Genomic DNA, 14,638 nt, shown 5'->3' on the forward strand with positions numbered 1-14,638 from the left:
CAGGGTATAGTGGTACAGGCAACCCTTAGCCTGCACAAACTGCTCATTGCAAACTGCCCAGGGCACTTACAGCAGGGGCACACTTGAGGCACAGCGGTGGTGTGGCAGAGGGCCGGCCCTGGGCTCCCTACCTGGAGAGACCCCCAGTGGGGAGGGTGGGGGTGAAACCAGCCCCTCACCACAATTATCTGGGAATCCCATGTGCCCCAGGGCTGGGCACCATGGACTGGGTGGAAGCACAGCAGAGCAGTTGGCCTGCAGGGAGAGACATGGGGGATTGGGGTCTGGTGCCATGGCAGCAGGTAGCCTGGCCTGTCCCAACCTAGGAAGGAGAACCTCCTGTGTCCAGCACCTAGCTGGCCACTGCCCCAGGGGAGCAAGGTATGGGAGGTTCAGGTGGCAACTGCCTGGGCCTAGGCCTGGGCCTGCCCGGCCAGTTTACCATGGTCCCTGGGTACCTGTTCCTGGCCAACCTCTAATCTGAGGTTGGGTAGTGCATGGCCCCTGATACAGACCATCTTATCTCTGAAATGTTGCAAACTCTCACAAAAGTCCTCTGCAGGGCCAACATCTATACATGGGGGAGAGGCCACCAGTCCCAGCAGGGCCTTGGACACCCTACTGGGCCTAGTAGTCATGTCCATGCTCCCACTGTCCAGGCCCTGCCCATGGATTTGCAGAATCCCTGGGTCCTGCCTGCTGCCACACAGCAAGCCCCCTCCTGGCCCTGGGAGGAGCTCCTTGGGTACCTCATGCCTGCCAGGTCACCTGACCTAGACCTCACCCTGGACCTGTTGTCTAGGCCCAGGCCTGTCATACTCCCCTACAACATGTTCCTGAAGAACTGGCTGTGCATGAGGCCACCACCCACCTGGGTCTCTGTGGCAGCTGAACTTGAGGGGGAATATCCTGAGGCTGGGGTGCTGGGTACTTGCCCTGGGGATCTGTCCCCTAGATCTGTCCCCACAGCTCCCCACTCTGGGCTTGAAGACTTGAAATATTGAAATAGTTTTCCATTTGTAAATAGTTTTCTGTTTGCAAGGAAGTCTTATATTGTTGGTGGGTGGAGAGGGTGGTGGAGGGGCTCTGTTGGTTGAAGGGAGAGAGTGGAGGGGGTTCTTTTTGTTGAGGCAGGAGTGGGGACGGAAGGGGATGGGGCTTGTGAGGGTAAAAAAGGTTTTTCATTTCAACTATGTTCATGTCCTAAGTGGTGCTGGGGGTGGGCAGGGGATGGGGATGTGTGGGCGGTGGGTCAGGTGGGCTGGAACAGGGAGTGCAGGAGGAAGGGGTCAGCCAGGGTCTCCCACAGCCACTGCCATGGTCTCTGCTGGTGGGTACATGGCTCCCTTGGGGCCTGGGGGAGAAGGGCTGCTGGAGTCAGCAAGGCCAGCACCATATCCAGCAGGGGCAAGGGGTGCTGCTCATCACTGGCAGGGGCAGGGCTGGAGCAGCCATGGAGCAGGGAGGCAGGCTGGGCAAGGATGGAGCTACAGTTTACTGCCCTTGCACTGGGCACACAGCTCCTGGGCAGGGAAGGGGCTAGCCAGGGATCAGAGTTTCCAAGATGACTTACAAGTGCTGGCAGCTGGGTCTGGCTTCAACATGGCTACCAAGTGCTGGCAACCATGTGGCTGGAGGCTGTAGTTCCCCCTGTTGGCCACTGGGGGACATGGCAGGACTGGAGGGAACTGGCACTATAGTGCTAGTTGCCCGCACTTATAGATACCTGCCAAAATCAGTTACTGTGCACTAGGCTAATATGCAGTAACTTTAATTGTGACTAATTGCATGTATAGATGTCCTCAGTGTACCACATACTAAATTCTATTATTTTTAGCTCTGGCCTTCATCATTTTCAGCTTGCAGAAAAGGTGCATAAGAAGGGAAATAACAGTAGTTTTCAAATACTTGAAGGGCTGATACAAAGAGAGAAAACACCTTTTCTCTCTTCCTGTGGAGAGTAAGACATGGAATTATAGCTTAAAGTTGAAGCAAAATAGGTTTAGATTGGATATCAGGAAAAACATCTTCACTGTTCAAACAGTGAGGCAGTGGACTAGATTGTGGAGATCTTTTCAAAGAATCCTCCTGAACTTTGAGCTTCTCTCTTCACACTGAGAAGACTCAAGTGCTCTATTAGCATGCCTTGAGCCATGAATGTGACTCCCCACTCCCCAACTTACCACTTTAGGAAAGATCCTAGAGGTAGTCAAACAGTTCTCCTACTTCAGTAGCCACTTCTCTCAAAAAGTAAACATTGATGAGGAGATCCAGCACAGGATCCAGTGCTCAAGTGCCTCCTTTGAGATATTGCTGTGGTATGTCTTTATTCATTTTGATCTCTGAAAAGACACCAAGATCTAGGTCTATAATGCAGTCATCCTTCCCACCTTCGTCTGTGGATGTGAAACATTGGTGCCCTACTGTTGGCAGCTCAAGAGTCTGGAGAGATATTACTGATGATCAGAGATCCTGGTTTTCTCTGATTTTTAAAAAATTCCCAATTTTCAGTTTAAAAAAAAGTAATTCTAAATCCACATTTTCCCATGATTTAAAAGGAACACTGCTAATATACAAATATATATATAGTGGTGTTTCATTTTAATCATGAAAAAATGTGAATCTGGGATTACTTTTTTTTAAACTAAAAATCGGGGATTTTTTTTAAATCATAGAAAACCAGGGTCCTTGCTAAAGATGTCCTCAGAAAATCGTCCACATCAGATGGGAGGAACGCTGTGCAAATGCCAGCATCCTTGCTGAACACAATGTTACCGGCATTGAGTTGGTGATCCTCAAGCACCAACTTTGCTGAACCAGCTTGTATGCAGAGGAGGAAGGAGAGAGGAGGCTGGTATACTGATGGAAAAGTGCTGAACCTGGGGTGCCTCTCTCTCTAGGTCTGAGGAAAGACCAGAGGTTTTACTTTTGTTTATTCTTGCAGATGTGCTTGTTTTATTGCTTGCTTTATTTGCTGTGTTGACAAACTTTCTGCCTGTACAATAAATAGACAGAAATGTAACTAAGAGCTGACTGGCCTTCATGAGGAAGCTGGCTCCTGGATCTGGCTCCACTATACAGAGAATACAGAGCAGAGGAAGGAAAAGGAGAGGTATCCCAGCCTGCAGCCTACTCTCCCCTGTGGAAAGATCTCTCAATGAGCCATGGTAGAGATCATCCTTGAATTGCGGGATTGCTGCTGCCACTACTAGAATAGACTGCCTAGGGAAGTTGTGGAACCTCTATCATTGAAGGTGTTCAAGAAAAGACTGAACAGGCATTGGTCAAGGGAGATCTAGGCATAGTTATGTCTGTGTTCTACTATGGGTATTTCTCACACTTCTGGGCTTTAGTGGTTGCCACATGGGGCCAGGAGGGAATTTTTCTGCTGCTACATGTGTCGGGGGCCAGGAAAGAATTCCTGCTGCCCATGTGTCAAGGGTTTTTTTATGGCTTTGTTTGATTTTGCTTGTTTTGTTTTTTAAAGCCTTCCTAAGAGGCATTAGGTATTGGCTGCAGCCAAGGCTGGGGATTTTGACTGTGGTATTGGTGTGCCAATGCTTCTGCTAGGATTTAACAGATTGTTTCATCTAATTGCTATTAGATGATAAATTAAGGTAGACCTAATAGCAACCTATTTTATGGTTTGGATCTTCTGACTGTAAGGGGCAATTCCTGTAATATTTTAGCAGCAGGCCATTCTTTACTCAATACATTAGAGTCTTTAAGATAGTTTTAAATGTTTTAAATAGGTAATATCATTTTAATAGGCATATGATTATCTTACCAGCAAAGAAATTATGCTCACATGACAATAATTCACAAGAGCCTTCATCTACCTTTCTCGGAAAATTAATTTTAGACAAAAGAAGAAAAGTTTTGAGGATTATATTCTCCACCAAAGGTCAGAAAGAGTGTGTAGAAATTATATTAATAACAGACATGTGAATATCCTTTTAGGCCATGTCCAGACAAGCATGACTGTGCAGTATGTGGTGCCGCAGACCCTTCTGCAGTGCCACACACTGCACATTCAGGCATTCTCTGTGCTACTGGCTTGCAGCACAGGGGGGTGGAGGGGAGTGTTTGACCCCAGGAAATCCTGGGGTCAAAAAAACCCTGCACCCAAAAATAGTGGAGCAGCCCATGTGGCAGCAGTGCACGCTGCCCAAGACTGGAGCCTAGCCAGCTGCAGCCATGCTTTGGCTGCTTGAAGAATCCCAGGTGTAGGAGCGCCATGGCTGCAGCTTCCCTGTCTTCCAGGACCTCATGTACAGCTGGTGGTGCCAGCACAGTTACTGGCCCCAGCCTCTCCTACTCTGCCCAGGGTAACCTGCCGCACACTAGAGGGCGCATGGCACAGATGTTCTCCGGGGACAGGTAGCAGTGGTGCACAGTATGCTGGTGCTTCTCATCCCTGGGGAAACAAATGTCCATGCTCATGTGTACGTGGCCTTATAGCTTCATGCTGTATTCTGAATATTTCCTAAGACCCCATAACGATCAACAGGTAGGTTGTATATACTTGTGTTGCTTTAAGTTTTAGTGATCATCTGAGCCAAACTGACACAATTCTGCTTTTTTCTCTGACAACTTTCCTATCACATGCTCTGTGTGCTATTTGTGATCCACCAAGGACATACAGAAAAAGACACCAAAGAGACTTGTAAATTAGTGTATTTAGCATTTTACTTAAAATAACTGTTTCCTTTGCTTATCTTTATTTATATATGTTACAGGCTTATAAAAGGAAGCAAGGGCTTGAAGACAGGATGTACTAGTAAAAGAATTACTTCTCTGATTTGTGTGATGTGGGATGAGATGATAATATTAAATTATATTAATAGCCTCTAACTTTTCATTTGAGATCATATATACAACAGATTACACTATTCTCAGATAAATCTTATTAATTAAAATTCCCATTTTGCATCTAAAAAACAAATACATCAGGACTTCTCCTGTCACCTTCATGTTAGAAAAATGTCAGAGTTCTTCCTGAGTAGGAAAGCACATGGCAAACACTAGCTAAAGACTCATGGGAAGATCAGTTATTCAGAATGTGTATTGCCAATGGGGAATGGCCCCTGTTCAACAAGACTTGGTACATTTTTAATTATTCCCACTAGGACACATGACCCTTTAGGAAGCAAAAATGATTAAATGAGAGACTAACTTGCATCAAGCCACCACTTGTTTCTTTCATCACTGGTAATCAATCTTTTGCTTTTGGAGGATGTCCCTTGTGTGCATATCTAATTTTGTTTTAGTCAGTGCAAAATATTTTTATGTGACCCGACCCTTAAATATTTCTGAGGTTCAGCATCTGAAAAATTACTATAAGATGTCAGTTCTTATTTTTTCAAGGGTATAAAGTGAATATTCTGGTGAAAAAAGTGGCAATAACAGACAGAGACAGATGGAAGTGTTCTATTTATCACCAGTGGTGACATACATCTCTCCACACTACAATGACCCTAGGTTTCAATCCACTGTCAAAAGGACCCCTTCTAGAAGTGATAGGAGAGTTTATTCTCTACTTTGCCTCCTCCATATCCTTATTCTTTTTCTTAGGTTTCTAAAAAGAGTGCCATCTGTTTGAACAATTTTAGTTACGTGGTAAGTTGTCATCTGCAAATGGAGTCTTTCCACTGACTTAAATAGCCATTGGATCAGGTCCATAGAACCCAAATCTAGACTGTCATTTCGTTTCAGATATGCCATCAAACACTGGCAAATGGAACAATTCGTAGCCAGTATTGATAAAAGATGGATTTAAATCAAATGAAATGTTTTATATTTTATTATAACATTTCTGAACTATTGTCTCATAGGAGAGTACTAGTATCTCAAGAATGTGAAATATTTCTTGTTCGTTTGCATTAAGAAACACTGTCCCAACAGTGATTTAATCTTTCACTTTTCCATAATCTCTCCCCTAATAATGAAAGGGTAAGAGTGATGTGGTAGGTGTGATGGTCCAGAAATTATGTGAGAGGCAAGGATAAGATGGACTTTAAGAATCCTGGACTAAACAGTGATATTGGGTTTGTGGCACATTATATTTTATTCAACTCCTGAATTCTTTCCAGAGAAAGCTGAGAAGAATGGTGAGATTGACTCTCCTCCCTTTGGATAGACCTTGATTTCCAGGTAACCAGCCTTTTTTCTTCTGCCAGTTGTGTCTTTGCTACCTGGAGAATTTCCCTCACCCCATCCCCTTTGCTGTTTTTTCACTACACTGTGCCTGGATTTCTGTTATCAGAGATCTGAGGAAGAACATCTTGTATCCAAAACCTTGTCTAACTTTATCCCAACCACATAGTTGGCCCAATAAAAGATATCACCCAGTTAATGAGGCATCTAGATTTACTATGGATCTACTACAAATCTACTAGAGCTGATTAGAATTTTAAAATTATATTTAAAATTACCACTTCATTGAAATAAATTTGTCCCAGAAAAGGGTTAATTTCTATGACATTTTCAAATTCTTTTTTAATTTGAAAAAATTCTTTAAATCTTCCTATTTTGACATTTTCCAAAATAAATGATCTGGTTTTCAGGCCTGAAAACTACTTTTTATTTAGAAATTTAAATTAATTACAGTAAAACAACAATGCATGTGTTAACAAAACATTTTAAAATTACAGAATGTTTTAACTCATCCAAACGAATATTTTCAAGCATTTTGTTTATGAAAATGCTCAATCCATGCATATTGTTCCAATTTATATGGTGAACCCTCCCCCACAAATATTTGTAGAATAGGACAGGATTTGTGTAGGTGATATGTTTTATTGCACCAACTGCATGGTTGGGATAAGGCTTGATAAGGTGTTGAATGCAAGGCTGCCCTACTGCCCAGTAGCAGAAGTGAATGCTTTTTTAGTGACACTTAATGTGCAGTAGCCCATTTTCCCTGTGCATTAGTGTATTAGCATGGTTTTTTACATGATGCTTTAATGCACAGTAAAATAGGCTATTGCACATTAAAGTACACATGTAGATGTACCCACTAAAGACTTTTAAAGTAAAGCCCACTCTACCAAGTCCTTACAGGATTTAAACCTTTCAAGAGCAATTGGCTATTTCTAATTAAAAGGGTTTATTTTCTGGGACAGTTTGTTACTTGTGAAAAGGAACAATTAATAGATTTATTCATGTATATTTCCCAAACACTGCTTGTCCTATTGATACACCATGGTCACAGTACAGAGCATGTTTTAAACGTGTATCAAATTTTGTGGTAATTTTGTGATATGAGAAAATAAGTGACACACACACACTTATATTTGTTTGTGTCCAGACCCACAATATGAATCATGTTCAGACTCAGGTCTCCCAATAGCAAGGTATAAAAACAGTGAACTCATATTCTACAGCAAGATTATTGTGACATCACGGTTTTGGCCTCTGCTACCAGATATAGTGTTAGGCAAAAGGCCCCTGAGGACCCTGGGCTCCCACTGGGAAGCCAGCATTTTATTGTTAGTAAGTTATTTTCCCCCTGGCTACTCCATGACAAAATTGCAGGGATCCCCAGTTTCATGGCATTCACAGAAACTGCTTTTTTTCAGTTTCCAAGAAAAAAGCGAAATAGATATTAGTGTAGACCCCTAGTTACTGATGTACAGTAGTCCAGTACAGAAATGAAAAGTAGTGATTAAACAAGTAAATAAAGTGTTAAAAAGTTGTTTTTCTTGTTGTTATGGACCAGGGTCCCATTGTGTTAGGCATAGTATAAACAGAGGGCCACAGCAATCTCATAGTCTGAAACAAGGGGTGGTAAATGTGCACGGATAGACAGGCAAAGGAGTTCAGAGGAAAAACGAAACAATACCAGTAGTATGATAGGCAGGAGTTTCAGCATAAGAGCAGCTTAGCCATTTTCAAGTCTTTTGTCAGCATCGTGGAAAGGAGATGAGGAAGAATAATCAGATAACTCTCTGGATGCTTATAGGGAGCTCCTTGTAAATATAAGGAGCAGCATGAAAGAAAGCACAAGGGTAACAGTTTGGAAATGTAATAAGTGGGTGAGGGAGACTTGGATCTTGGGCTCATTGAAGTAGTCTGTAGACCTCTTAATACTGAATAAGAAATAACAGGCAGAGTGAAGAAGCTCATATTTGGAACAATGCAGGATGGGGAGCCAGTGGACTGATGCAAACAGGAGTGACATGACCAAAGCAGGAAAGCTGTTTTTTCCACAGCATCCTTAACTGATATGAGTACATCACAACTGCGTATGTCAAAGCCCAAGAAACAATAACTGATACAGAAGGTGCTAAGGGCATGCACTAAAAGTTCACCTTTGTAGATAGATAGGAAAGGCCATATCTTAGAGATATGATGCAGAAACTATCAGCAGCAAATCAGGGCCTTTGTGCTATGGTGCTCCTAAGCAGCTGTGCCTGTTATTTTGGAGTGCTATCTGAACATATGATAGAGAAAATGTTTCCAGGGGAAACGTTGCTGGTAAGTGGCTGTTGCCTTGAAGCAGGGGTTGCTGCAAAGAGGCCTCAGTTAAAAATGTATGTGCATAGAAGTTTATATGTAAACATAAAAGGCCAAGATTTAATACTGGTAAATATAATATATTCACAGATTCATAGAGTTTTAGGCCAGAGGAGACCTTTACAATAATGCAGTCTGAACTTCTGTAGAAGAATTTCACCCAGTGTTTCCTGAATCTAGTGGTTCTCAACCTTTTTAGATTCAAGGCATCCTTTGATAGACTTGAGGCTCCCCTCAGAAAACACCAGCTCTTAGGTTTCACTCTTTTTTTGACTGCATCAAAATAATAGAAAAATGAGTCTGTTACAAAGAACTCAGAAAGAGCACAATGGGTCAGACTGTTTTTAACACAATAGATTCCTCTGTGGAAAATCTAGATTCATTTTGTGAGTCATGTTTGCACACCAAATAGTGCTAACTTTAGGTGGCACCCCACAGCACTCTTAAAAGCATTTCAAGGCACACCAGGGTGCCATAACACCCTGGCTGAGTGTCACTGGTCTAGACTGATGGTTACAACACATTAGTAATATGTCAAAATCTTGGCTTTTGCTTAGGATCTTCTTCTGTCTAAGATCACAGCATGGATGTATAAGGTTTTCTAAGAGCAACACTATACGTCATACATATATTTTAACAACAGATTTTACCTTTACGTTCCGAATGAAGCTAGCAAGTCTGTTGGCACTTGCATATCACTCAAGCGTTGCATGCGAAATGCCATCCTCCTCCTCCTCCCTTTAGTCAATTTTTAGAAACACAATTTTAAAAGGAAATATGTTCTCAAAAGGTACACAGAAGGGCTAATTAAGGCATGCCCTTTACTGTTACTATGTATCAGGTTAGTTGTGCAGCTGTATAAGCTGATCCAGAATTAAATAACATGAATAGAAGTAAGTGATGAACTAAAAGCTCCCCAGGACTGACACACACTTTCCAGCTGGATACGATGTTGGGGAAATAATTTTTAGCATATTAGGGCCTCCTGCATTATGTTTTTGAACTGCTAAATGCTGGACATGGAACCTAATATTTTCCAAATTATTTGGTTCTCCCCTAATTCTTGATGCACATGGAAGTTAAATTTAGTATGCTTTTATATTCTGCAAGTGTCTCTTTGGATTGGTTTTAGGCATTTCTTATAGATCTTCTTAATTAATATACTAGAGGAAAATCTAGTTAGGTAGTTGCCATAATAATGAGTTACATGTTTGCTTAGAGAGTTTGCACTGCTTTCTGAGATGGTCATATCCTCTGCTTAAAGGAAAAGGTGGACATTCAGACCATCTGGCTATGAGGTGGCATACCTTGTTATTATGAGAGTCTAAATAAAATGAAAAAGATAGAATATCCTTTGATAATCTATTTTATAATGTCTGCATTCAAGTTTTATTAATAATTCTTTTGTTTCAGTTCAAAATAACTCTTATAATACTTCTGTCACTTGGGAAGTCAGATTCTTTTTCACAGTTTCAGTTTTTCACTGCCTGAATTGGAACTACTTTCAATCTTTGAAAGAATTGCTTCAAATTAAAGCTGACACTGAAGCCATTTGTCTTTACAAATACAAAGTCCCCTCTTTCCTTTTACATCAAGTACCTGCCCAGAGAACATTTACCATTTGGGCTTTATGGAAAGGATATAACATATGTGCAATTAATTGGATGCTTTTGTCAAAAGAAGAATATTTAATTATAGAGGTAACAGGCTTTTGTTCTTTGCAGAGAACAAGTACTGCTAAATGGAGCTTCCCCTTTCATTATTAGTAGACAGAAGCTTATGGTATGTTTTCCCTTATTAATAAAAGTGTAATTAAAATTAGAACCAGGAATTTTAGTATTGTTTCACTTCTGGGGAAATGTTACCCTATGTAACATTTTACTGTCTTATACCATAGTCGTTATATACAACCTTCTTGCTCTTATCTTCAAGGTATTTATGACTATACCCTTACATAAAATTGTCATATTATCTACCACACACAGCGTTGTGTTAATTCTTCTCTCCCTTTGTGACACCCCACCTCCACCCTCCCACGTCTGATCCATTAATGTCAGCAGGAGTTTTCCATTGATTTTACTCTGTTCAGGATCATCCTGTAGATTTTTCTTTCCCACTTGCAACTCTGCTCCTTTTTTGTGCCACACCTAAGTGCCTGGAACATCTTCCATTCCCCCTAAGTGTTTTGCAATACCACTTTCCTTCAAATTTTTCTCTTGAGAATCAGGGGATTCTGTTCTCACTTTTGAGAGTATGCTTTCTACCCCAAACCTATTTTTTAGTTTTTTAAGGATGTGTTTCCTGTAAGACTGATTTTGATTTTGCAGGTTTCCACTGCTGTACTTGGCCTTGTATATAGTGTAAGTGCTATGGAATAGGCTTAAAAAATAGGGGCATTTTTACAGGTGCTCCAGTGGTGGGGGTAGTGCTTTAGTTAGAGCTCCAAGAGCTGCTCTAATTAAAGTGCCCACAGCATCTCATGTAGCAGCATTCTTGTGCTTCAAAATGGTAAGAGGGGCACTTAACTGAAGCTCATCAAACAAGCTTCAGTTAAAGCACTCCCATTGCCATTTTGACATGCAGAGATACTGATATATGAGGTGTGGAATCTGGCTGGAGTGTGCAATTAATTGAGTCTGCTCCAACGCACTGTAATTACAGTGCATCGAAGCAGCCTCCTGGCATGTCCACGGGCACCCTAAATTTAGGCTTATTGAAAATGATTAAGAACCTAAAGTTTTTAGATATTTAAAAGTACTGAGCCTTCCAGGTTGTGAGCTCTCTAGTTGGCTGTGTTTCAAAAGACATCAGAACCCTGTCAGAACAGCAGTGGTCGTATGTTTAGCAAAGACAGTTAGGTGAAGTCTGCCATGCCTCTGATTTCTTCAGCCTGGTTAAAAGACAAAACACATTTATCTGGTAGCTTTTATTCAATAGTATTTTATATACTGTAAAAAGTTTATAAGTATTTGTATACTAAGCAATAGAGTGATATTGTCATATTGAGTATGATGTATTCATTTTGATATCTTATTGTCTTCTTCGGATTGTCTTGGTATAAAGGTGCATACTATTTGGCTGCTACTGTAACTACATTCTATATTAGCAGCTAGAACATAATACTATCATTGTATTAATATCAAAGTGTAGAAAATATATTTGGACAAATGTCTAGTTTATAAATACAAAATAACCCCCCAATATTTTGATAAAGAAAATCAACATTTATATATGTCAGTAGAAAACAAAACAGAGATAACCGTACATATGTGTTCATTCTGCCTGGGAGTAGATCATGTATCTATAATATATGAATAATCAGGACTCAGAAGAGAAGGGAGTCTAAGGCCATGTCTACACATCACCCTACAGCAATGTAGCGGTGCACTACATTGCTGTAAGACTCACTAGGACAATGTAGCAATCACACGGGTTTACACGTGATTGCCATCTACATCACCATAGTGGTGCGCACCCCTGGTATAGCACACCACTACAGCAATGTAGCGGTAAAATTTAACTGTGTGCCACACACAAGGTGCAGTAAGTGACCGTACTGCACCGTGCTTTAGTACTTTCAAAAGGAAGTACTAAAGCATGGCGCCATTGTTGCTGTATGACAACATGTAGATGTACCCTAAAACCACTTACACAATCCTGAATTTGGCTCACAGAGTTCCTAATGTTCTTTTGTACCTAGTGAGCCAAGTTCAGCAGTGTTATGGAGGGGCACAGAATCAGGTACTGGAGTTACACGTTGGTAAGAAAATGAGAAGCTGAGTTTAAGGCCTTGATCCTGTAATGAGAGCTTTATGTGTCTTCAAATACCTGAATGTCACATATAACTTTAGAGAATCATTAAATAATTTGGCCAAAAAGTAGGTGAATATATTAGCAAAGGCTTTGTTGAATACCCATTTAGGCCATGAACCTTAATTTTGGGTAAGGTTTTAATAATGTTGATCTCTCAAAGGAGTGCTTTTGACAATTTATCTTATTTAATTGGGCTTCTGTTAAGGTTGAGAGATTTTGCTTGGCCAAACTGCCCATCTAGAGCCAACAAACCATTATTTAAAAATAATGTAAGCTTACAGATTCTGATTTAATTTTTGTCAGGAGTCAGACATGATTTGTTTTGCCTTTGCTTTATTTGGCATAATATTTTACTTAAATCATTTCTTCTTTTAGCACCAAATTATAACTTTATGATTTTTTTTGAGAGAGAGATGTATCTGAACTTTTATGTTTCAGATTTTTAATCTAATCTACTTTTATGCAAACAGGATTCATTTGTAATGTGAATTCTTGGGAGCATAGGAGCATAGGAAAGTAGAGTTAGAAGGAACCTCATTAGATCATCTAGTCCAGCCCTCTTCTCAAAGCATGGTGATCCCTGACTAAACCATCCCAGGCAAGTGTCTGTCCAACCTGCTCATGAAGTTTGCCAAGAATGTAGATTGCACATTTCCTCTAGGTAGCCTCTTCCAATGGTAGGCCACCCCCATAATGAGAGAGCTTTTCCTAATCTCCAACCTAAATTTCCTCTGCTGCATCTTAAGGCCCTTATAGCCACAGAGAAAAAAACCTATCTCCATTTTCTCTACAATCGACATTCAGGTATTTGAAGACTTATCAAGACTCCCCTTAGTCTTCTCATCTTCAGACTAAATAACCATTGTTCCTTCAGTCATTCCTTATAAACCTTGCTTCCCAGGCCTCTACTAATTTTTGTTGCTCTGCACTGGACTCTTCAATCTGTCCACATCCTTTTTGAAGTGTGGGGCCCAAAACTTGAGAGTTCTCTAGGTGAGGCCTCACCTCTGAATAGAGAAGAAAACTGGGTTTATTAAAGGATCTTCTCTCTATATAGAATTTAGGATTTCCTATAAAAAACTGAAGAACTGAAAACAAAGAACCTTTTAGTTAAAAATTAAATATGTTTATTTGGCAATGCCTCTGGTTTCTCAGAGGAATGGCAGCTTGGTGCCTCATATCCTCATTCTTTTTTTTGGATTAGGCTCCCCAGGCAACATTAATTTCTCAGTGTATCATGTGATCCTCACTTTAGGAGAGCAGGTGATGCATTGCAGGCACCCCATGGCTAAAAAACCAAATTTTCCAAAGGAAAACAACATTTCCAATCAGCTGACATAACAGCATAAGCCTGATTTTTCAATAGTTGTGTTCATTTTTGGATACCAGTTTGAGGCATTTTCAGTCTTATTTTCAGAATAGTTGTGCATTCCTACTTCCCACTGTGAGTGTTCAGTGAATCTGCCACCAGGCTCCAAATATTTCAGATTTTATTTATAACCAAGATTTTCATAAAAGCTTAAAATTAGACTGTTAGAAGTAGGATTTTCAAAAGCATCAAGTGACTGAAAAGCATGATCTCACTGACTTTCAAATCTATATTTAAGGTACCAAAAATGTAATGGTTTGACTTTCAGATGTGTTGTATATCCAGGAATTTCTGACCTAACATAGGGCTACTGTGTACTCAGCACTTTAGAAAAATGAAGTCTTTTATTCAATCACTTAAATATAGATTCAAGAGCTAAATTAGTTTCCCATTCCTGTTATCTGCTTAATTCTGTGATTAATAAATTGCCCATTTTAATGTTTTAAAGGTAGATTACACCTTTGAAACCAGAGGAAAAATGCTGCTGTTGGAGATAGAATTAAATCATAAAAAGTACAGATTTATTGTGAATGCTCATATGTTTATTATGAGTTTAACATGGTTTATTCACTTCAGTGGGACTTTCCTAAACAGGTAAGATTAGAATTTAAAATACAGAATTGATAAACACATTTGACTTCCTTTAGGAATTTATAGGGGATTTAGAAAGTACAACTCAAGGGACATATCTGCATGTACATTTATTGCGGAGCAATAAACCCCAGTGCAATAGGTTTATTGTTCCTGGGCATGCAGTTTGAACATGCACTCAGGACTACAGCACATTGAGACAGGTTAGAGCAGTCCGGGCTGGCAGGGGACCCGAGGTGGAAGCCTGCCAGGGAACTCTTTTTTTTTCAGAGCTGAGGTAGTAACTTTCAGGTCAAAGCAACATTTCAAGACTAAAATTATACTGGATATTGATTGAAATTTTGATTA

This window comes from Crocodylus siamensis, chromosome 3 (genome assembly GCF_052110815.1).
Source record: "Crocodylus siamensis isolate JL-2025a chromosome 3, ASM5211081v1, whole genome shotgun sequence".
In the NCBI taxonomy this organism is placed as follows: domain Eukaryota; kingdom Metazoa; phylum Chordata; order Crocodylia; family Crocodylidae; genus Crocodylus; species Crocodylus siamensis.